We start from the raw sequence: 24,729 nt of genomic DNA on the forward strand, positions 1-24,729 counted from the left end.
CAGTTCAATGTTGAGAAATTACAAACATACATCTTGCCTCTGCGGGAGCAGAGAAGCAACCGTCCTTCTCCTCGGAACGAAGAACACCGAGAGAACAGTGAAAAACAGGAAACCAGTGTACGTCACATCCAGCTTCCCATTCCCGTGGGAAAACTCAACAGTACTCTGACTGTGGAATGTAAACATTGTCTTGTGACACTTCACTGCACAGTGAAGAGAGCAGAAACCAACATAATTCCCCTCTCCATTCACCATTGGTTGTGCTGGCTGGAGCTAGTGAAAGCTCAATAATATCTAGGAAACCAAGGGTGGGAAAGGTCGACCATGGCGTATATTGCCATGCGACTACCTTTAGACTGATAGAACAGGAGCAGAAGCTGCTTGGCTTGCATGGCCCATAGTTGCCAAGATCAAGGAATGTAATTTCCCCAGTGGATTGGAAAGAGAATCTTATAATATATGAAGATGTGATAATTAACGTATGAAAAGAACAACACCACACATTCAAAGCTTTCACAACTCCCATCGGATGATTGACATTTACTATTTATTTTACAGTAACTCAGGAAATTCCATCAACCAGCAGTGGCTTCTTCTGATGAAAGCAACGGAACCCCTTCCTCATTAAAACCAAAACTGTGAAGCTCGGTAGACAAAGAAAAATGGCCCACAACATCAAAGATCTTTGAAGATTAATATTTTGACAAAATTAGGAGATATTCATGAGGAAACCAAGGCAGACCCCCCCCCATTCTCTAGGCTTTTTTTAAAATTACTTTTAGAAGTATGTCTATTTAGAATGGCCAGTTTTATATTTTTGTTGCTGATGATTTCATCCATTTTCCCTCCCTAAATTCCTGGAAATCAAATGAGGCCCCCCCCCCCTTTTAATGGAATCTACTGAATGTTAAATCAATTCTTCTGAAGTAATGCTTCTGTGCCCAAATGTCAACTAAGCTGAAGCACTGGGAGGGGAAAAGACTATAGAGAAAAATTGCAGCTGTGCTATATAAAAGGAAGAGACAATTTAATGGAAATTTTCATACTTTGCAGAAATCTGATTGCCTATTTTCTCTATGTAGATTTCTCATTAAAGCAGCTACAGCTGCTGTATGAAAGTTGTATTTTCCCTGCTGATGACTGGGGCACTGGGGCTTGTGCTGTATGGTAAGTTTAATGCTTTGTTTTGATGCCGAACAGTTTCAAAATTGGGAAAAATGATAGCACAAACCCCTATTTATTAAGGGGGAAAGACCTTACCCCTTGAAAGTACTTTCATGGTTAATGAATTTTAAAAATAGGCAGAGTTACAGAACTGGAAGGAACCTCCATGGTGATGAAGTTCAACTCACTGCGGTGTGTAGGGTTCAGTAGTTCCAACAATCTCTGCCGGTTTGTTTATTACATTTAAATAACGGTGCATACATGCACAAAGGTAAATGGAGGAATGGAAATTGCATTTCTGATTGTGGCTCAATATTCGCTGAAAGTGGGAGCCGGGCAGGGGTAAGGTTGGGAATAAAGCCTGAGAATAAGCTATGCAGACAACATTTGGGGTGTACGGTTGTTGCTTTGGGGAAATGTTTACTTACTTGGTCCAGGGATCATTCTTGCAAGTTTTGGCAATGGTTTTTTAAATGCTGTTGATCTGTGCTTTTTGCATGTTTGTGGTGATGGGGACTGTTTAATGATTTTTAGGAAGTGTTCTGATAACGGCGGGTTTCTTTGTTTTTTGTTTTAGCTATCTTGTGCTGTTTTAGCACAAAGGACAGAAGAAGGAAGGCCTTGAGGGATGGGGACTTGCTTGAAAGGAATAAGATGCTATTGTTTGGTGTTGGGTTAAAAGTGTAATTGTGTTTTATGATCTGTTTTTGATTATGTGTGTTCTAATACCTTCATTAATCATAATATAATAACAATAATTCATTGTTTATATCCCGCCCATCTGGCTGGGTTTCCCTAGCCACTCTGGGTGTGTTCCAACAAAATATAAAAAATACAATAAAACATCAGACTTTAAAAACTTCCCTAAACAGGGCTGCCTTCAGATGTAACTTTTCTGTTACTTTTCTATGGAGGCGCTGTTTGTTGTACATCTGTGGACAGATGTCTGGTTCTTGGAGGGTTTTTTGGAGTGGGCAAAAGGAAGGTGAGGTTTGCCTGGTGCCTTCATTATACACCTTTAGGTATCAGGCAAAAGCATTCCTCTTTAACCAGGCCTTTGGTTGACTGACATTCAATGCTCTTTTAAAATGTGTTGGGGGGTGTTACTGGGTTGTTCTTGTTCTTATTTTGATTATTTTGTGTTTTTATATTGTGATTTTATCCTGTAAACCGCCCTGAGACCTGCAGGTAGTATATAAATTTAATAAAAAATAAAATTAAACTAGGAAAGCCAGAAAGTGGGGGCTCTGTGCCAGGCGTTAGTTTTGAAGACAAAGCAGAGTTTGAAGTAGAGTCTCAGAGTGGAATTGTCTGAAATGTGACCTAGAGAAAAAAGGTTGCAATTTGGAAAAGGCTGAAAGCTGGAGAGAGGGTCAGAGCACGATGGCTGATATCTATGTTTGCATCCAGGGCTGTAGCTATGGGAGAAACAAGACCCTCTGAGATTAATTATGCTGTGAACCCCTCAGGTTGTATATATGTGTAAGTAAACCATATATCATAAGACACCACAGTCTCTGCTGTGCCTCATTTCCAAAAAGAAACACAAACTCTGAGCAAGCACACCTGGATCCCCTGGAATCTCTCGCCGCTCAGAGATCAGGGTGGGGTGCAACAATAGTATGGGCAGCCAATACTTATACATCAATCATCTACTGAAAATACACTATGAGGTATTGTGAAGAAATGTATTGGCAAAAATGGCTATTTGAAATCTCAGAGTTGGGGAGGAATTTATATCTTTACTCACAAGCAGTGGCTTGAGATAGAAATGCAAAGTGAATGCAAAGGAAGCCCAAATGACCACTTCTCTTGTGAAAGTTAAGTTTTGGAGGGGGTGCAAGAGCTTTGCACTTATTCAAACCATCATTTTCTCACTGCAACTCCTCCCAATTTGAGTCCTTCCCATGGGTTTCTAGAGTTTTGTTTACCCTTTCACTCACCACTTCTCCAAGCTATATAATCCCACCCTAAAGTTGTTTTTCCCCTTCCAACAGAAGCACTCATTGGGGTTTGTTATACACACTGGCCTGTATCATGTACCAATATTTCAGAAGATAAAGCTAAATATTTCCACAAGCACATTTTATAGCCTGATTTATACCCTGAAGTTTTGAGGTGTCTGACTGGGAAAAGCAAATAGGGAACATACTATCATTAAAAGCAAAAAATAAATAAAAAGGAAACACTTTCCTTTTACAGTTTATTGTTCCAGTCAGTATTTTGGCCATTAAGCTTATTTGATGGAACAGTGAGTGGGAGCCCGACTCATGGGAGAGGCAAACAACGTTTTTAAAGCAGTATTTGCAGAAATGTTTTTGCAGTGCTTTCCCAGAGGTAAGGTGAACCTCCCAACTCAAAAAGGGTTTGAAACTGAGAAATGGCACTTGCAGTCCCAGCAGGAATGGATTTTCTCAAGAACTGAGATTTCAGAAAGCACTGAGAACAAATGCTGAAAAGCACTGCAAGGTTAATAAAACTTTGCAGATAATACCTACAGTTCTATCTTAATCAAGCCCATATTTCATTTATTTCTTTAGCCCCAAAGAATCAAATTCTACTTTTGACTAAGTATGCTGAACTAATTCTGCACTCAGCTATCTGCAGTTTCATGTGATTTGAAAGCCCCTGAACTTTCCTTTCAACAACCGGGTTTGCTTTTGCTGTATGTCCCACCCATCATCTGCCCAAATGAAAGGGGAATCTTTCATGGTTGGGAATCTCCATGCACAGAAGTGGCTAGCTGCAATGCTAGCTTCCTGAAAGTGTTATTGCTGCTGCTTACCAGGAGGCGGGTGGGTAGGAGCAAGGTGGCAGGCAAGTCAGGGCTGTGTAGGTGCACTGGTAAATCCCATCCGGTGCTTCCGCCAGTGCACTGTGACCTCCCCACCACCTCATCCCTTCCTTTATCCCTCCCAGTAGGTGGCAGCAACTCTCCTGCCAGGAAGCTTGCATTGTGGCTCTGCCCTGCCAGGCAAACCACTTCTGTCTATTGCATCCTTTTCAAAACATCAACCAGTGCAAAATGCTGCAGCCAGGTTACAAACAGGTACCAGGCAATTTGATTCCCTCACACATTTTTCAAGATCTGAAATGGTTTCAGACTCAGTTCAAGGAGTTGGTGTTAACCTTTAAAGCTCTCACCAGCTTGGAACCTGGATACCTTCAAGACCACCTTCTTCAACATATTCCTCCTCACATGCTTTGAAGGCTTTCGACAATGTAAATCGTAATGCCCTGTGGACTGTCCTTCTGAAAATTGGGTAAACATCATTCAGCTCCTCCATGATAATATGACAGCAACAATCACAGATAACAATGGCTCTCAAAGTGAGCTATTCACAGTGGGATCAGGAGTTAAACAGGGTTGTGTTATTGCCCCAACTCTATTCATTATTTTCATTGCCATGATCCTACAGTTTGTCGAAGGGAAACTCCCCACAGGAGTAGAAATCATATATTGAACAGATGGAAAGCTCTTCACTCTGAGCAGGCTGAAAGCAAAGAGTAAGGTTACCATAACTTCCGTCATAGAGCTTCAGCATGCTGATGACAATGTAGTGTGCACACGCTCAGAGGATGACATCCAAACCATGCTAAATATCTTTGCAGAAGCTTACGAAAAGCTTGGCCTATCACTCAACATCCAAAAAACCAAAGTGCTGCACCGACAAGTACAAAATAACCCCTCTGCAGCACCACAAATCCAACTCAATGGTGTAAAGTTGGAAAATGTTGATCACTTCTCCTACCTAGGCAGTTATCTTTCCACAAGGGCCAACACTGATGCTGAAATCCAGCATCGCCTGAGCTCTGTGAGTGCAGCTTTCTCCCGATTGAAGTGCAGGGTGTTTGAGGACCAGGACATTCACAAGGAATCCAAAATCCTTGTTTACAAAGCTATTGTACTACCAGTCTTATTGTATGCTTGTGAAACATGCACCTTTTATAAACACCATCTCCAACTCCTCAAAAGATTCCATCAACGGTGTCTCTGAAAATTTATACACATCACTTGGGAAGACTGGCTAACTAATGCCAGTGTACTGGAATAAGCAAAGATCATGAGTGTCAAAGCAATGATTCTTCAACATCAACTTTGTTGGACTGGTCATGTTGCTTGGATACTTGATTATCATCTTCCAAAGCAACTACTCTATTCTGAACTTTAAAATGGAAAGCGTAATGCTGGTGGTCAACAAAAGAGGTTTAAAGACTCTCTCAAGGCAAATTTTTAAAAATGTAGTATAAACACTGACAACTGGGGAACACTGGCCTGTGAGTGCTCCAGTTGGAGAACAGCCTTTACCAAAGGTGTCATGGGCTTTGAAGACACTCAAACTCAGGATGCAAGGGAGAAACGTGCTAAGAGGAAGGCACGCTTGGCAAATCCACACCATAATCAACTCCCACCGGGGAACCAATGTCCCCACTGTGGAAGGATGTGTGGATCCAGAATTGGCCTCCACAGTCACTTACAGACTTATTGCTAAAACTGTGTTCATGGAAGACAATCTTACTCAGCTATGAGTGATCACCAAAGAAGAAGAGAATCTCTGCTCCAGATCCCTTGACCTTGTGATGTGAGCTTGAAGTCAGCCAGAATTAGTGCTTTCTCTGCTGTGGCAGCCACCCTGTAGAATGCCTTGCTAAGGGAAGTGTAAGTCAGTTTCCTCCTCCTTAGTCTTAGTATTGTGCTTGAAGATCTCAGCAGAGGATGGGGACAAAAGTATGACTAGGATGCTCTGCCTTTCATTTGCTCTGGCTCCACCTACTGTTGGTCTCCTAGCCTTCCACCCTACCAATTCCAATGCTTACAAAGCATCACTGTTCAGACCCCATTATTAGACTGCTCTGGGTGGTTGGTGAAAACGAGGCTTCTTAAAAGGGCCTTCGGCTAATTAGTTTCTTCACCAGCATAGTTCTCTGTTTCTTCCATGATTGTTTTGGAATTGTTCAATTTGTTTTAGTTTTATGTTAATGTCTCGACTGCGTGGCTGGGTTTAATTTGAGGATAGTGGTTTGCTTTCATAGTATTCTGCTTCTGATTTGTTAGCTGTCTTGCTTTTAGGAAGATTCAGTAGGATAGACATTTTTACAATAAATAAAACCTCCACAACAGGCTACTGAATCAAAGCAACTGAGTTCAGTTGTGCAGGGATGTATCCAATTCATACTTCAGTTAATAAGAAAATGAAAACCTTTTTTAAAAAACCTCATTATAATTCTACACACAGGAAAAAGCAATATTGGTGTCAATGAGAGCAGTTACACTGGCCAAGCCTGTTATCTTTGAAATGAAGGAGCATGAAAACCTAAAGTGTTTATTTTCCATCTTAACCACAAGGAATTCTCTATTAATGCATAGTTTGAAAGGCTGCTCCTTTTAAACTCACATGTAAGGCAGGATTGCTCTGGTTGCCAAAACGTGAGTAGATAATAGCTTTTCTTTGTCTGGAGAAACTAGTGATTGGCAAAGAATCAGAGAAAAATAATGTAATAGGAAACTCAATATTATGTGTAACACAAAGTTTTGGTAACTGTAACTTTTCATCTGTGCCCAGAACTGTATGTATATAATTTTCAACTTGGTAACTTTAAGTTATAATTATGTAAAGTGTTTCTAACATGGAAGGTTAAATTGAATTTGGAAATCCCTTCCTTACCAGCAAAGTTCAATGTATTCTAGATATCCATGGCTTAATTGTACAGGCATGAAGAATTTCTCATCCTAAGAATACCTCCTTTTGCCTTTTAAGTAACCACCTCAGGTTTATTAATAATTTGCTTCTGAAACACCTGAAAACATGTTGGGAGGTTTCCCACAAAGGCTTAAAAATGGGAAGGGAAAAGCTGGGAAGTGCTTCTTGTCATCAGAGGGCAGGATAAAAAATGCTCTCCATTTCCTCGTCAACCAAATAGAATTGTCTATTTGAATTGTTCTGTGCATTGTTTAATTTCATTAGACCTGGAGTATTCTTAATTTGATATGTAAACTGGCTTGAAGAATCAGGAAGGGGGCATGTTTTAAAAGGCACTGGGAAGCTTTGGCCATCCCTGACTATGCTTGATGGGGCTGCTGGGAGTTGTAGCTCAGCAACAGCTGAAACGTCAACAAATAGAGAAACTTTTGCTGGCTGATCATAGCATTATAGAGCTGGAAGGCACAGGGCTCCAAAATCATGTAGCCTAACCCTCTGCCAATGCAGAAAATCCCTGGTCGGTGGCCATCTAGCCTCCACTCAAAAACATCTAATAAAAGAGAGGCCATCACCTTCCAAGACACTCTGTTTCACTGTTGGACAGCTGTTGGCCTCCAATGGTCACTTTCATGGAACCAAGAGTTGGAAGCAGGTGAATTATTGGAAAGTGTGTGCTTTAGTTATTTGAATGTAAGAAGGCCTAGGCTTGCCTTCTGCAAGTTATGGTCATGGGGGAGACCTAAAATTCATTCTCACTGCTGATTACCCATAATCCCTTGCAATGCCTCATTTTCATTTTTGCTTTATGTCCTTTTCTTTATTGAATTTGTATCCCACCTTATAGTTCAATAAGTCTCCAGGCAGTTAACACATTTCAACAAAAATCAATATGTATTATATAAAAATACAAATGTCACATTGAGTATGACAGCTACCGCTACATCACCCAAAAATACATCAAGAGACGTCAAAATATTGTGTGTGTGAATTTTCATTATTTATTATTATTTTATTAAATTTATTACCAGTGAAGGGATTCTATATCATGTATCACTGTGTAACACATGCATAAAGAACCTATAACACCAGTGCCAAATTAACATTGATATTAGCACCATCTATCTGTTTTCCAATACGCAACAATAGCTGCCAGTTCTTACCAACATTTTTGCATTCTATCTCCCATGCTTTATATGTTATCTTTTATCACAGTTCTATGTATTTCCTTAATATATTTTATCTCAGGACATTTATGCAATGGGACAATTCCACTGCATATGCAAAAAAGAAATAAAGAAATTATGTAGGAGAATTATGTCTCCAGCAATTATAAATTTCATTAAATTAATTTTGTTCAACTCATTAGATGCCCTCTTCAAAGAGTTCAAGAACTGATAATAAATTTATTTCCATAGTTTCTTTTTACAGACATTTTTGTTAACCCCCTTCAGTCCATAGCATACCTTCTATTTGCCAGTTATCGCTAAACCTCTTTCTTTGTTAACTCTCCCTTCTTTTCTCTCTCAACCCATTGCAATCATTCTCTTCTCCCTGCACATTCTCTCTCTTCCTGCCATCAAATATCTGCAACGCACCCTCACCTCTCAGTCGCCTGCTTTCCCCCCCAGTATTTCACTCAGTGCAATATGCATATTTCTCTCTTTTTTCCTCCTCACCTACAGTACTCTCTCTTTTCTCTCTCTGCATGATCATCAGAGGTCTCTTTGCACTCCTTTTTTTTGTTAATTTGGTTCCTTTATTTGGTCCCTGACATCACCACAAAGGCTTTCATTTCTATATGCTGAGGCAGTTTCAGGTGCAAAAGGTAAAAAAGGTAAAGGACCCCTGGATGGTTAAGTCCAGTCAAAGGCAACTATGGGGTTGTGGCGTTCATCTCACTTTCAGGCTGAGGGAGCTGGCGTTTGTCCACAGACAGCTTTCTGGGTCATGTGGCCAGCAGGACTAAGCTGCTTCTGGTGCAACAGAACACTGTGATGGAAACCAGAGTGAATGGAAATGCTGTTTACCTTCCTGCCACAGCGGTACCTGTTTATCTACTTGTACTGGCATGCTTTCGAACTGCTAGGTTGGCAAGAACCTGAACAGATCAGCAGGAGCTTACCCCGTCACTGAGGTTCGAACCACCGACCTTCCGATCAGCAAGCCCAAGAGGCTCAGTGGTTTAGACCACAGCGCCATCCGCTCCCCAGTCTCAGGTGCATGTAGATGATGAAGCATGGCTGCATTGCCACTATAGGTTATAAAAACACGAAAGAGGTGTAAAAGATTATGCATGCAGAAATCCATTAAAAAAGCACACACAAACCCCTGTTTTTTTAATGTATTTTTATTAAAGATTTTCTTAGTTTACAAAAGTATGTGCAATGTCTCTCTCTCTCCCCCCCCCCCCGTAACATTTTTTACAGATCAGTTTCATTTGTTGAGACATTTGGAAGTAGAAGGGGGGGAAGGGGGGAGAGATGGGTGGTTTTGTGCTGCATGGTGGAATAATGGGTGGTACGCCAGGGGAATTAGTGGGGATGAGGTTGGGGATAGTTTGCCTATTTCTGTTTTCCATGCTTTGAGCATGGTCTGTGTGTACCTGTTAAGTGTTGTGGGAATTTTCCTTAGTTTGTTTGGGAGGAGTGGGTATGCTGTGGTGCAGGAATTTTCAATTGTGTCCCTCTCTAGGTGTATCCATTGTCATCTTCTAGTATACAGTGGTGCCTCGCAAGACGAAAAGAATCCGTTCTGTGAGTCTCTTCGTCTAGCGGTTTTTTCGTCTTGCGAAGCAAGCCCATTGACGGATTAGCGGATTAGCGCTATTAGCGGCTTTTAGTGGCTTATCAGCTTAGTGGATAAGCGGATAAGCGGCTTAGCGGCTTAGAAAAGGGGGGGGGAGGAAATAAACCCCACAGGAACTCGCAAGACATTTTCGTCTCGCGAAGCAAGCCCATAGGAGATTCGTTTTGCGAAGCACCTCCAAAACGGAAAACTCTTTCGTCTAGCGAGTTTTCCGTCTTGCGAGGCATTCGTCTTGCGGGGCACCACTGTATATGGGATTATATGGTTGGCAATGTAATATGCTTCTATGTTGGGGATTCCCCATCCTCCTTCTGAGGTGGGGAGGTCACGCACAACCCTGTTGAGAGGCTAAAGAGGAGCTGATATAAGGGCTCGTCCAGAATTCCACTTGTCCTGCTGCTTTCCCCCTGGAAAACCCATTCTTTATTGTTGTATCAGAGTAAATGTCAGTCACGTGTTCTGTGGATTGACGTTGGATTGAACTGAGCACTAAAGAGCACGTTCTGCAGGAAGTCGCAGGGCAAACAGAAAAGTGTGAGCAAAGTCCTTAGAGTCCTTATTTTTTAAATGGCAGGTTATCCAAAGAGTCTTGTAGCTTTTTGTGTCAGGGATGGGGAACGGCAAAAGGGGGAGTGCTCTAGTGTGCTGGTCCTGCTTGTTGGTTTCCCACAGGCATCTGGCTGGCCACTGTGAGAACACGATGCTGGACTGGATGGGCCATTGGTTCTGATCCAGGAGACTCTTCTTATGTTCTGTGGCCCTCCAAATGTTGTTGGACTCCAACTCCCATTAGCCTTGCTAGCATAGCCAGTGGTCAGGGATGATAGGAACTGTAGTTCAGCAACATCTTATAGAACCATAGCATCATGGAATTGTAGAGTTGGAAGAGAACCTGAGGATCATCTAGTCCAACTTGAATATGCAGCTGTCCCGTACAGGGATCAAACCTGCAACCTGGGCATTATCAGCACCATGCTCTAACCAACTGAGCTATTCAAGCCACAGAACATTAGAAGAGCCTGCTGAATCAGACCCACAGCTCATCTAATACAGCGTTCTGCTTTAAGAGAATTTTGAGCACACACAGACAACCTGGAACTTCGTTCTGTCCCTAAACAAAGCAGCAAATTATTGAGAACAGGCAACTAACTACAGTAAATCATGATAGGACTCAGTACATATGGCAAAATAAATTTCCTTAGGTTGTTGGTGGAGGTTTGCGAGTGCATTATATAGGGTTTACTGAAAACCTCTCTGTGCGAAAGCTAATTTAAAATGGACAAAATAAGCATGGAGAAAGAAATATGTCTTGTGGGTGTTTGTGAACTGAGACAGCTCCGTAGCTTGGTGGTTGTTATTTCATCTAGACAGAAGCAACACATATATTGCATATGGCATCTGAAAGTCCAGGATAAGAATAGATCTCTTGAGTTCAGTAAATGCGGTGAATCAAGTTTGTGGCTGTTGCCTGCCCTGTTTTATCATGCTTGCTTTTCTTGTCATAACCCTCACTTAAAGTAAAAATGGATAGCTTCCAATATGTGTGTCTCTGTGTATCTAAACAGAAACAGAAAGGTTTAGTGAATGATTATTTATCTAATTAGCCAGCCAGCCAGTGATGTTCTGTTCTGGTTTTTCATCAATTGATTTTAGACCCCATAGTAAAAAAGTACCACCTTGAGTCCCACAAGGGAAAAGGATGGGATTTGAAATACTACTACTACTACTACTACTACTACTACTACTACTACTAATAATAATAATTTGCATGATATACTTATTGCCTACAATCTTATCGGTTTTTTGGAGGGGGGAAAGCTGTGTAAATGCTTAATGTGTTAAAAAGCAGAACTACTAGAAATATTGAGGAAAACACCCCATAGTTTTGAATGTTTTAACTGTACAGTGGTACCTCGGGTTAAGAACTTAATTCATTCTGGAGGTCTGTTCTTAACCTGAAACTGTTCTTAACCTGAAGTACCACTTTAGCTAATGGGGCCTCCTGCTGCCGCTGCACAATTTCTGTTCTCATCCTGAAGCAAAGTTCTTAACTCGAGGTACTATTTCTGGGTTAGTGGAGTCTTTAACCTGAAGCGTCTGTAACCTTAAGTGTCTGTAACCCAAGGTGCCACTGTATTTTATGAATTATTTTAATATTTTATTTTGTTTTATTTGCAAATTGCTTTGCAATGTGTTTCAGTAAAAGTCACAAAGACCAGCAAGTATTATTGCCATAAGTGTTTGTGGACTCCAACCCAATTCATCAAATTCACAAAGCAAAAACTTAGTTGGTAGGCATATAAGTGAGAAATGGATAAGGGGATTGGCAAAAATTAATGTCAGGGATAACTAGAGTTTGAACATATGTTAAATAGGCATACCTTTCACAGTAACAGATTGGTGATAATTTGCTGAGATGACTGTACCAACACTTGTAATGGCTCAAGGAATCATTCACAAGAAAGTCATAGATATTTATGGTTAGCTAATTAATACATGTAGTGTGATAAAAATGCTTCCTTCGTCTCAATTTAACCCACATGTGAACTTCTTGATGAATTGCAACTGAGCAGTTTCACACTGTGTTCTTCCTTTGAAGTTCCTTTGTTCCTGAATGGTCACCTTACAGAGTGTTCTGGGATATTGAAATGGATCCTCTCACTTTTTTCATGATATTGACATTTCTGATGCCAGATTTGTTTTCATTTAGTCTTCCGCCTAGAGATGGACCTGTCATTTTTCAGTGTACTATATCATGGGTTTTTTAAAAATAAAAACCCCCAAACTTCTAGCAAGTAAATACTAAAAAGCAACAAACTAGCACACCAGGGGGAGAGGCTATAATCACCTTGCTATAATGTTCTTTATTTCCAGGGAGGATTTATTTATACTGTTGCTTGTGTGTGTTCCTCATCAAAGCGAAGCTAGAAATGAAAGATAAGCAGGAGCTGGAGAAAAAATACACTTCAGCGTAAACAACAGATCTTAATTAGATGTACGTGCATATGCTTGTAGACACTACAGATATGAAGCTCGCTAAATACAGCAAAGAAAACACAAGCAAAAAATAGGTTCCTTAATTGTATATCGCTATCATGAGATCCCTTCCATGTAAAATATAGATCTTCAATAAGAATTCCATTTGGCAAGTCTGAGAATAAATAAAGTCAGCTGCAAAAGGTCTGTTTTGTTAAAGTGTACCTCATCCCATCCATACAAGCCAACTCCTAGGGGCTGAGCCCTGTTACAAAGTTAATGGGCATTGCCATTCAAATGGTGTGCATATGCTGCAGCCTGTGATCGATTATGCAGGGCGGAGCTTACCTGCCCACCCTCTGGTGCCAGTTTTAATCAAATTGGCATTCCTGATCCCAGCAATTTGCTTAAAGGATTATTCTTTGTGTATGGTGTCTGCAAAGTTACCTAGGATTTCCTAGGCAAATCCTTTTCCTAGGAAAAAGAAGAGTGACTAGTGGGGTGCCACAGGGTTCTGTCTTGGGCCCGGTCTTATTCAACATCTTTATCAACGACTTGGATGATGGACTCAAGGGCATCCTGATCAAATTTGCAGATGACACCAAACTGGGAGGGGTGGCTAACACCCCAGAGGACAGGATCACACTTCAAAATGACCTTGACAGATTAGAGAACTGGGCAAAAACAAACAAGATGAACTTTAACAGGGAGAAATGTAAAGTATTGCACTTGGGCAAAAAAAATGAGAGGCACAAATACAAGATGGGGGACACCTGGCTTGAGAGCAGTACATGTGAAAAGGATCTAGGAGTCTTGGTTGACCACAAACTTGACCTGAGCCAACAGTGTGACGCGGCAGCTAAAAAAGCCAATGCAATTCTGGGCTGCATCAATAGGAGTATAGCATCTAGATCAAGGGAAGTAATAGTGCCACTGTATTCTGCTCTGGTCAGACCTCACCTGGAGTACAGTGTCCAGTTCTGGGCACCACAATTCAAGAAGGACACTGACAAACTGGAACATGTCCAGAGGAGGGCAACCAAAATGGTCAAAGGCCTGGAAACGATGCCTTATGAGGAACGGCTAAGGGAGCTGGGCATGTTTAGCCTGGAGAAGAGGAGGTTAAGGGGTGATATGATAGCCATGTTCAAATATATAAAAGGATGTCACATAGAGGAGGGAGAAAGGTTGTTTTCTGCTGCTCCAGAGAAGCAGACACGGAGCAATGGATCCAAACTACAAGAAAGAAGATTCCACCTAAACATTAGGAAGAACTTCCTGACAGTAAGAGCTGTTCGACAGTGGAATTTGCTGCCAAGGAGTGTGGTGGAGTCTCCTTCTTTGGAGGTCTTTAAGCAGAGGCTTGACAACCATATGTCAGGAGTGCTCTGATGGTGTTTCCTGCTTGGCAGGGGGTTGGACTCGATGGCCCTTGTGGTCTCTTCCAACTCTATGATTCTATGATTCTATGATTCTATGAAATGTTGGCTCGTATGGTTATTGTGCTTTTGTATGAACTCCCACATTTCAAGCTGAAAAAAATAATAAAGTGAAGAGGAGAGAGCTCCCAACAGACTTGTGAAACTCCACAGTAGTCCTAATAAGACAAGCCATTCATGTGTTTAAAATAGGAAGGAACACTGGAAGCTGTCTTACGCTGAGTCAGACCATTGGTCCATCAAGCTAAGTATTATCTATACAGACTGGCAATGGCTCTCCAGGGTTTAAGGGAGGGGTCTCTCCCAGGAGATGCTGGGGATGAAAGCTGAGACCTTCTGCATACAAAGCAGAAGCTGGTTCTTCTCTGATTATTTGGTTTGGCTTTGGATGCACAAGCCTGTGGCCCCCCACCATCTACATGTTCATTAAATGCACAGAGAGAAGTTTCAAAATATGGTTATGGTCAGGGCTTTTTTTCAGCTGGAACTCACCTGAACTCAGTTTTGGCACTTCTTAGGTGGGCGCAATTGCCATTATAAGAGAACAAGGGAGGCATTCATGGTGAGTTCTGGCACCTCTTTTTCTAGAAACATGGTGCTGGTTATGGTTTCTTAGAAATATGAACCTTGGTGCTGCCCGCTATCACAAAGTTCCACAATGGTTGTGCCCTATCTCATATTTGTCTAGCACTGTTGGTAAATAGCCCCTGGGTGCAATGAAGACAGGAATGGTAGTGGCATTGCTACTTCTCCCCTCTTTGAACATCATACTTATGTGGGATCCACCCATACTCTTAAAATACTTCTCAGTTTGGGGACAGATCATTTTTAAGAGCTCAAGCATATACAGTGGTACCTTGGTTCTCAATCCATTCCTGTAGTCCATTCGACTTCCAAAATGTTCAAAAACCAAGGTGTGGCTGCAGATTGGTGCAGGTACCCCGGAAACAATAGCCGACAGCCGCATTGGATGTTCGGTTTCCAAAAAACGTTCAAAAACCCAGAACACTTACTTCTAGGTTTTCGGCTTTTGGGAGCCGATTTGTTCATCAACTAAGCCATTTGAGAACCAAGGTTCCCTTGTATCAGTGTGGAAGCCAGGCTTAAATACAAAATGTGTTTGGCATTATTTATGTACTGATCATATTATTTAATATACTTTAAGGCCACTTTTCTGGACACATGCATGTCTGCCTCTAAAAATGTATACCATTTTAAGTTTGTATACCATCCTTCATCGAAATGCTAACACAAAGTGTGGACTTTGAATGTTTAGGAAAATCTCCAGCAGAAGAACTGTTTTCAAACATGATATTCATCAAAGGGTTAGAATCTCAGCTTAAGGCCAAGACAATGTGTAGAGGACCTATCTATATTATAAAAAATGACCATGGTCTGCTGCAGGATTATTTGATTTGAAAATGATAGCAACTGACAGCACTTCTCTGGAATGAGACTCAAATGATTTGGGGGTACTTTCAAAATGGCAGCACATCCCCTACACTTTTAAAAGCCTAGTCCTAAGCGCTGTCAAGCTGTCTGTGTGAGCTCAGTAAATAAAGGGTCTTGTAAATTAGTTATATTACATCTTTCATCTGAGTAATCCCCAAAATTAAACCCCTAGCATGCAAACATTTACATATGTGATTAATGTTGCACAGTGGTAATCCCTAGGCTCAGGAACATTTTTTTATGTCAGCAAAATTAATCACAGCTGACATTTTAGCAGAAAGGAGGTCCAAAGCTATCCTGCCCTATCTGAAGCTGCCAATGACAAAAGCAAAGGAGGCACATAGCCAGGTGGCTGCGGGGAGGGGACAGAGGAATCAATTCAGCAATTGGGACAGAGGAGATCAATGAAGCAGTGTAGGCAGAAGCAATCAATTCACTTTTTCATTTCTGATGAGGGATGAGCAAAGTGATCCAAACAAGATAAAACATTGGCTTGGGCATTTACTTGAATCAAATCCATACTGAAATTCTTTATTTAGACAGTGGGCAAAGTCAATTAATGGTTTCATGTTGCATTACTCCCCCCCCCCCCTGCAAGAAAACATTTAGTACTACTGGATGCACACATCAAAAGCCATCACAGATGCATGAGCTGGACACAAGCCAGGATCCAAGGATACTTTCCACAGAAATGTGATAGACTCTATTTGCCTCTATAGCTTGGACAGTGTTTTTTTTTTTAATCAGGCATACCTCTAAGTGATAATCCAAACTAAATCTCATTCCATTCAATTTCTCTATTCACCACCCTCAAATAATACTTCCCAAACACTTTATTTCTTTCTATTGTCACTACAGTGGTACCTCTGGTTATGAACACTTCAGGTTACAAGCTCTGCTAACCCGGAAGTTGCTGCTCCTGGTTGCGCACTTTGTCCCAGGATGCAAATGAAAATTGCACGCTGAAGGCACATGCACAGCGGGAGGCCCCATTGGCAAAAGCGCGCCTCAGGATAAGAACATTTTCAGCTTAAGAACGGACCTCCGGAACGAATTTAGTTGTTAACCAGAGGTACCACTGTACTGAGAAACAGGAAAGTGGAACTGATTTCTTATGTTTTGAAAGCTGCATGCATGCAGACAACCACATACAAGCATGCAAAGAGAGAGAAAGCTATTTAGTTGCAACTCTAAAAAGAGAGTTGGCTTGCAAGGTGCTAAAGATTTAATTACTTTAACAAATTAAAGTAACCCTGCCTTTCCACAGTAAAAGTGATGTTCAAGATGATTTACATCAAAAGAACAATATATCATGAAAACAAATTACACAGCACATAAGGATCATCTAAAATGAGCTGCATTGAAGCCCACACTTGTTTATATAAAGATAAACCAATCAAATGTCTTAAGTAGGTAGCTAAAGCCAGGCATTCCTGAGGAAGCCAGTTCTACAATCTGGGTGAAACCACTTTCTTTTGCATCACAACCAAATTCCACGGATATAGAGAAGGACCCTCCTCATTCTTCATCTTCTTCCAAATACTGGAAATACTGCTTGAATGGGTCATAACTGTGCAACTAGTTCCATGTATCCACCAGGAGTTTGGTTCAGATATAATGCAAAACTATCATTTGATTTAATGTCTGAGCCAACCATATCCCAAAACTGAGGTTGTGGATGTGTGGCTGTGTCCTTGAACTGTGATAATGTCTTTTTGCTTGCCAGATGTAGAATGGAGAGATGGTGTGTGTAGAAACCTCTGACATTTGCAAGCTAGCACTAACCTACTGTAGAAAGAGACATCATATCCATTGCTCTGGTCGGTTTTGCCCCTCACCTTACTCACCACTGGCACATGTACCTGAAAGGTCCTCTATGAGGGATTGCCCCCTTATGCTGGAAAAGGTTTCCCACCCCTGCCGTACACACACACACACACACACACACACACACACACACACACACACACATTCACCCTACCAATGTTACATATGCCTACAGGAACTTAGATTGTATTTCAGGCTGCAAGTATGAGTCCCCATCCAGTTTTCCCATTTCTTTTCCCTCACAATTTTCCAGCTCGTCTAAGAATAGATCTGGTCAGATCATCTGCAACTGCACTCTAGTCAAAAGCTACTGAAACCTCCAGGAGATCTTTTCATGATGGTTCTTAGTCTTAGCACAATACGCCTCGGAGTCATTCCATGTCAACTGTGGCTCTGACTTACTAGAGGAGTTGAGCTGTGGTGCAGAGAGCTGTTCAGATCCTGACAGGCTCAGGGACTGAAGGCACCCCTTCCAGAAATAAATAGTATTGTTAAGAGGGTTTCACATGTGGTTGAAGAGGAAAGGGGAAATATAGCACTGCTTTGTTTACACTGAGTGTTAGTTGCTCCCCTGACATACTCCTTGAACAAGAATAAAAAGAAAAGAATGTGAGTCTGGTAGAGGAAGGTTCCCCCAAATACCTGGAGCAGAATCAAACAGAAGTAGCAACACCCTCCCCCCCCCCACATTGTTTTCTCTCATCCTGATCAGTGCTATTTTTGCAGCCTGGCCCCATCCATAAAACTGTCTTTGATACTGGCATCCCTAGAGAACAGCTGCGCTCCACTGAACTGTGAGGATAGCTCCTGATTTAGCTGTGCAATTCTCAGTGAATCAACTTGCTAGCAGCGTTCTAGGGAATTTGCCTCATATACCTTAAAATCCCAATTTATTTTAAACAACCCCTAGGGTTGCCTTAATTTAAAAATGCAGAAGGTTATTAATTTCTTTTCTTTCTTTTTTGGTTCTGCGCATATTGCATACAATCCACAGGCCCATTCTGCGCCTCTAATTGCACCCCAAACACACACACACACACACAGTGTGCAAGAACTTTGACATGCTATTGTATAGCCCCAAATCTGTGTAGCTGACATTACTGGGAATTGCTATAACACTATATTGAAATCCTGGACAAATTGTGGAAGAACAAAACACCCCAGGCTTTCAGCTCCTGTGTGGAAGTTATTTCAATGTCTCCAATATTTGTGTGTGCACACATGATGTCATATTTTTTAATTCTTTCCTTTAGCAGTTATCTGAGCTTATTTTTAACTCATCTGTGTGTGTGTGTGTGTGTGTGTGTGTGTGTGTGTGTGTGTACCTATATGAATACACCAGAAAGGTTGTAGCTCAATACCAGAGTACAGTGGTACCTCGGTTTACGAACCTAATCCGTTCCAGAAGTTCATTCTTAAACCAAAACCATTCTTAAACTGAGGCGTGCTTTCCCTAATGAGGTCTCCCGCCACTGGTGCCCTTCTTCCAAATCTTTCTTCAACCGGACTGTTCTTAAGGCGAGGTACCACTGTACATTCTTTGTATGCAAAATATGCTATATTTCTAGGAAGGGCTAGGAAAAACACCTACCTGGAACCCCAGGGAGTCTCTATGGGTCAGTGTAGAGTAAACAACACTGAGCTAGGTAGACCAATGGTCTGACTCAGTATAAAGCATCTTCTGTTTTTAGCTGGAGATTCTCATACATGATATGCAGAGGCACTTTCAATTCAATTCTCAAACCTTTATTGGCATATATACAAGATTCCATTAAGGCTCAGTACAATAAAATCACTCAGCAACATCTGCATCTAACACTTAAATTAATGCGGTATAACACTCATGAATCTTCACTGCGTGATGCAGAAACTTCTAAAGTTGTGTACCTAGGAACTGTAGGATCTCACACAAAGGCCTTGCAGTGGAAAAGGAAGATAAGCAGGTGAGCAACCTACCATTTCACTCACACTCACCAGATGCAAAGGCAGTCTCTGCGAAGAACCTCTCACGTTTAGAAGTTTCTGACTGGTGTGGCTTCACAATATACTGATTAGTTGGTGTTAAGGAAATGGCACAAAATCTCCCTTTTTTCACTTTCACTCACTTTGCTGTTGTTCTTTTAAAAAGATGTGTTTTAAATGGGTAAGTTTTATTTACTTATTAGTTCCATTATTCATTTGAACTATATTGGCCATTTCAGTTCTTCTTCTTTTTTAACAGGAGGTCATAAATATTCAAAGGAGACTCAGTTATGTAGTGATATAAGACGCTTGTCCGGAATGGACAAAGGGCAAAAATTTGAGCCAATTTACAATTCAGTGACTCCAAAGTAGCTCTATCTGAGTCAGTCTAATTACTTCATTGAAATTAAACATTTGCATTGCTGTGACTGCAATTCTGCCCCACTACACTTTTACATCAAGCATTGGCATTAATATCAGACTTCAGTCCCAGAACTGTCACAGAAGGATTTCAGGAATCTATTTATTGACTTAGAAGAAAGGTTACTCTCTTGGAAAGGTCTAGTTTCACTGTTCATCCATTTCACCTTCTTTGGACTCCTGCAAAACTGAAGTCTTCTTTTAAAAGTGCAAATTCACCATATATATATATATATACGCAAATATTTTTCACATTGGGAACTGTTTCATAGTGATAATCAGCTAAATTCTCCTTTTAATACTCAGAATGGAATAGCCTAAAATGCCACTGAACAATAGGAAGATATGCAGGCAATTACTAATGAATGCTTGAGCGAAGCACATCAAAAAGGGTTTAAAATTCCAATAATGGAGATTTACTGGCTTACAGTAATACAGATTTGTGTAAGCACCATGAGAGGATGACCAAAATCTACAGCATTCTATGGGAAGGAAAGAGGCAATGGTTTTCTACCGAAAGATTAATGGGGTGACAGTGATAGATCTATTACTATGGGCTATGTGGACAAGAACTGCTTACCTGGGGATCAGTGCAGCCATGGCTCAGCCTTGGGGCCACTTCCTTCTGCATGGCTACTGGGGGATGCTGGGACCTTTTCTGGAGGCCACAAAAAGCCTATTCAAACAGGCCAATCAGGAGGCAGGGTCACAGACTGGCATCAACCAGGTTCAGCAGTCCTTAATAAAGTCAGCCCGGACCTGGGACCTCTTGCGCAGCATGCAGCTCTTAGGGAACTGGTTGCAAAGCTTCTGCTGCAAAAGTAGGCAACCTTGAGGCAGATACAATCCCTCCTGGGCCAACTCAACTTTGCCTGCTGCAGGGACACTCACACCACACCCCCAACTGCATATTACCAAAGCGATGAAGGAGGACTTGTGGGTGTGGAAGTCCTTCCTGCAGGCACACAAGGGCTTTATTTTGGGCAGGACAGGCTGGTTGCGCATCAAGACATTCAGGTACACTTGGACTCATCAGGTAACTGTGGCTTGAGGGTTTACTTTAAGGGACAGTGGTGTGCCAGACCATGGCCAAGACGCTGGAAGGAGGAGGGGATTATCCATGATTTAACTTCCCTGGAATTGTTCCCCATTCTGGTGGTAGTATATATCTGTGCAGGAGAATTTCATAATTCCAGGGTCCAATTTGGGTCAGATTACCAGGTGGTGGTCAAGGGGCTGGCTAAGCAATTCTCCCAGTCTGAGTGGGTGCTGAGGCTACTGACGATATTTGTTTTGCACTGCCTCCCTCTTAACATTTCCTTCTCAGCCAGTTGATACCAGATACATACCCAGTGCCTTTGCTCAAACCTACGTACATCTGTAATCAATAATGTTGTGGCCTATTTCAACCCAAAACTGGTGTTTTCTAATTGCCCCCCCCCCCCGGGCTGCATGCTTCATGCACCTGGGCCTGCAATCCCTGTTCCTTCATAAGCAACGGATTGAGTCTTGCCAATGTTGTTCAAAAGGAATGCTCCAGAAATTGGTAGAAAAGCAATTCCACAAACAACTGAAAGAAAGTGATGAGAAAAAAGAGCTAGGTGGAGCCTTGAACTCCAACTGTTCTTACATTATACATATAATGGTTTTTGTATGGATTGGTAAGTACAGAGGAGAGACAATGGTGATATGGCAGCAGATGTCCCTGGCTATTCTGTGCTTCTCAACTGTTAATATATTTCCAATTTCTAGAAGTATAAATAGTCAAGGCGAGTATAAGTATTTATATTCAAGGTAAACATAGTACTTTCCTCTGATACCTTTGTATCTTATGATGTAAGGCAGGGGTCAGCAACCCTTTTCAGCCGCAGGCAGGTCCACCATCCCTCAGACCATGTGGTGGGCCAGACTATTTTTTTTTGGGGGGGGATGAACAAATTCCTATGTCCCACAAATAACCCAGAGATGCATTTTAAATAAAAGCACACATTCTACTCATGTAAAAACATGCTGATTCCTGGACCGTCTGTGGGCCAGATTGAGAAGGTGATTGGGCCGCATCTGGCCCTGGGCCTTAGGTTGCCTACTCCTGATGTAAGAGCATCACATTTTCACAGAACTCAACATCTGTTGTTGCAATATCAAAACACAACTCAGACGAAGGGAAATGAGGGTACTTTTCCACATTAGGGACAAACAGTTGCAAAATTCTAAAGTGTTCACAAGAGACTTCCTTAAGCATTCTCACTTAGGATGAGGGAAGAATAATCCACTCATCCTGCCCTGTAACAGCAGATTTAAAGCAAAAGGGGTCAATTCCATTCCGGTGTACATTATTCTATCCCCCCCCCCAAAAAAAACCTATTAATGTTCAGAACACTTTCACCAATAAAAACCTGGAGACAATGGCTCCTGGTATTAGATTTTTAAAAACATTTTGCTACAGCATTCTAAGAGCAGCTTCAGATGTGTCATTTCCATGACATGGTCAGGGATTTTTTGGATTAACATGCCAGTTTGCAATATCACATTTCAAACTTTATTCTTTATTTAAAATATTCTTTATTAAAAACAGCAATAATTATAAGACAAAATAAGAAGAAGAAAGGAAAAAAGAAAGAAAACATAAACTTACAAGATTGTTATTATACTCATACTGAACTTTATGCAAATGGTTTCCAAATATCATTGAATTTGTCCATGGCAAGTCTACATTTATAACACAACATTTCAAACTTAGTGCAAGAATGAAAAGGAAGGAAATATGAGTCAGAACCACATCCATAATTATGGAAACCAAGACAAAACAGAAGCAAAATAACTTAAACTGCAAAGTGTACCAGAAATTGGTCAAAATTGGTCTATTTCTTTGCTTCCAGTTTTTCATTCAACCACTTCATTAACTTCAGCTCTGTCTGAGAGAATGCCTAGGAATGATTGTGTCAACCATCTTGGACATGTCCTGACTCATCCCAGAGTCAGACCAGAGCATCCACAGAACTGCCAGTCCTATCAGCTAGAAAATCACCTTGAGCTTTCAGAATATTGATTGGATCCATCAAATTCCAGAAATGGACCATCTCATCTCCCACTCCTGCAGAGTCCCAGGCCTGATATAAATCTAAATCTCACTAGATAATAATCTGTCAGAGGCCCATCCTTATCTTGTTCATCTTTAAATCATGTCCAATATAAGCATCAAATCAAGTATATGACCAGCCAACTGTGTGGGAACAGATCTTCTTCTTTGGTGATCACTCATAACTGAGTAAGATTGTCTTCCATGAACATGGTCTTAACAGTGAGTCCGTAAGTGACTGTGGAGGCCAATTCTGGATCCACACATCCTTCCACAGTGGGGAAATAGGTTTCTGGGTGGGAGTTGATCATGGTGAGGGTTTGCCAAACATGCCTCCCTCTTAGCTCGTTTCTCCCTTTCATCCTGAGTTCGAGCATCCTCTTCAAAGCCCATGACACCTTTGGTAAAGGCTGTGCTCCAAATGGAGCGCTCACAGGCCAGTGTTCCCCAGTTGTCAGTGTTTATACTACATTTTTAAAGAATTGCCTTGAGAGAGTCTTTAAACCTCTTTTGTTGACCACCAGCATTACGCTTTCCATTTTAAAGTTCAGAATAGAGTAGTTGCTTTGGAAGACGATAATCAAGTATCCAAGCAACATGACCAGTCCAACAAAGTTGATGTTGAAGAATCATTGCTTTGACACTCATGATCTTTGCTTATTCCAGTACACTGGCATTAGTTAGCCAGTCTTCCCAAGTGATGTGTACAAATTTTCGGAGGCACCATTGATGGAAACTTTTGAGGAGTTGGAGATGGCGTTTATAAAAGGTCCATGTTTCACAAGCATACAATAAGACTGGTAGTACAATAGCTTTGTAAACAAGGATTTTGGATTCCTTGTGAATGTCCTGGTTCTCAAACACCCTGCACTTCAATCGGGGAACAGATACCAGCTGATCAGTCTATAGTTCTCATGGATGCCATGAAACCCATAAATACTGTTGGTTTCCAGAATTCTCTGGGAGATTTGTCTCAACTTAGAGCCATTTAAGAAATGATCATTCAGGACAGTGGGCACAGGAAGCACAACTGATTTGCACTTCCAGTTTCACATGTTTCTGCCATGCCCAAAACTTTTAGGAATTACGACTTCACAATCTATTCTGACCTTTTAGATACACAAAGGACTGCTTCTGATGCAGATTTTTTTCTGATGGCACAGTGAAGAAAGAGCTTCTGTGTGTTCCTACTGATGGTGATACAAAAAAGCAACAACTTTTGAACATGATGGAGCAGAAAGTACAAACACACTGCTCAACCACACTTCCTATTTTCCCTCCTCCTCATGTTCAAAATGGCTCTCAAAATATATTCGAGGAAATCTGTCAGGTTGCAATCCTCTACACACTTCCTTGGGAGACAATCTAATTGAAGTGTACAGAGTTTTCTTTGAGAAGGCATGTACAGGATTGTACTATTAGTCTTAGAAATCCCATTGGATTCCAGTTCTACTTGACATCTAGAAAAAGAAGATGGGTATCTTTCATGCCAGTCTTTTGGTCCCAATTCTCTGCTCTGGGCTTGGATGAGAAGGGAGGTCTGTTTACAGTTCTTACCTCCTGCTTCATAGAGCCCCCAATGCAAGAGCAACTCTCCTTGCCCACATTTTTTTAAAAAAGTATAATAGGATATAATGAGGAAAAAACAGCTGCAGTTTAAGAGAGGAAATGCAAATAACCACATAAAGCACCATCTGTTTGTCCATACTTCCATTCATCAGAGGAGAATCTTAAAATGTTTTAGAAGAAATATGCATTTCATGTTGGTGGGAGACACATCTCTGTCCATGCCTTATGGCAGGGATTAAATTCTTTGTGTGGTACATGAACCTATTGTGAAGCATTCTGCGCACCCTCTGGCTCTTTATACATCAGAAACTTTAAATGTTTCTAATCTTAAAAA

Source organism: Podarcis bocagei, assembly GCF_964188305.1.
Source record: "Podarcis bocagei genome assembly, chromosome: 6".
NCBI lineage: Eukaryota > Metazoa > Chordata > Lepidosauria > Squamata > Lacertidae > Podarcis > Podarcis bocagei.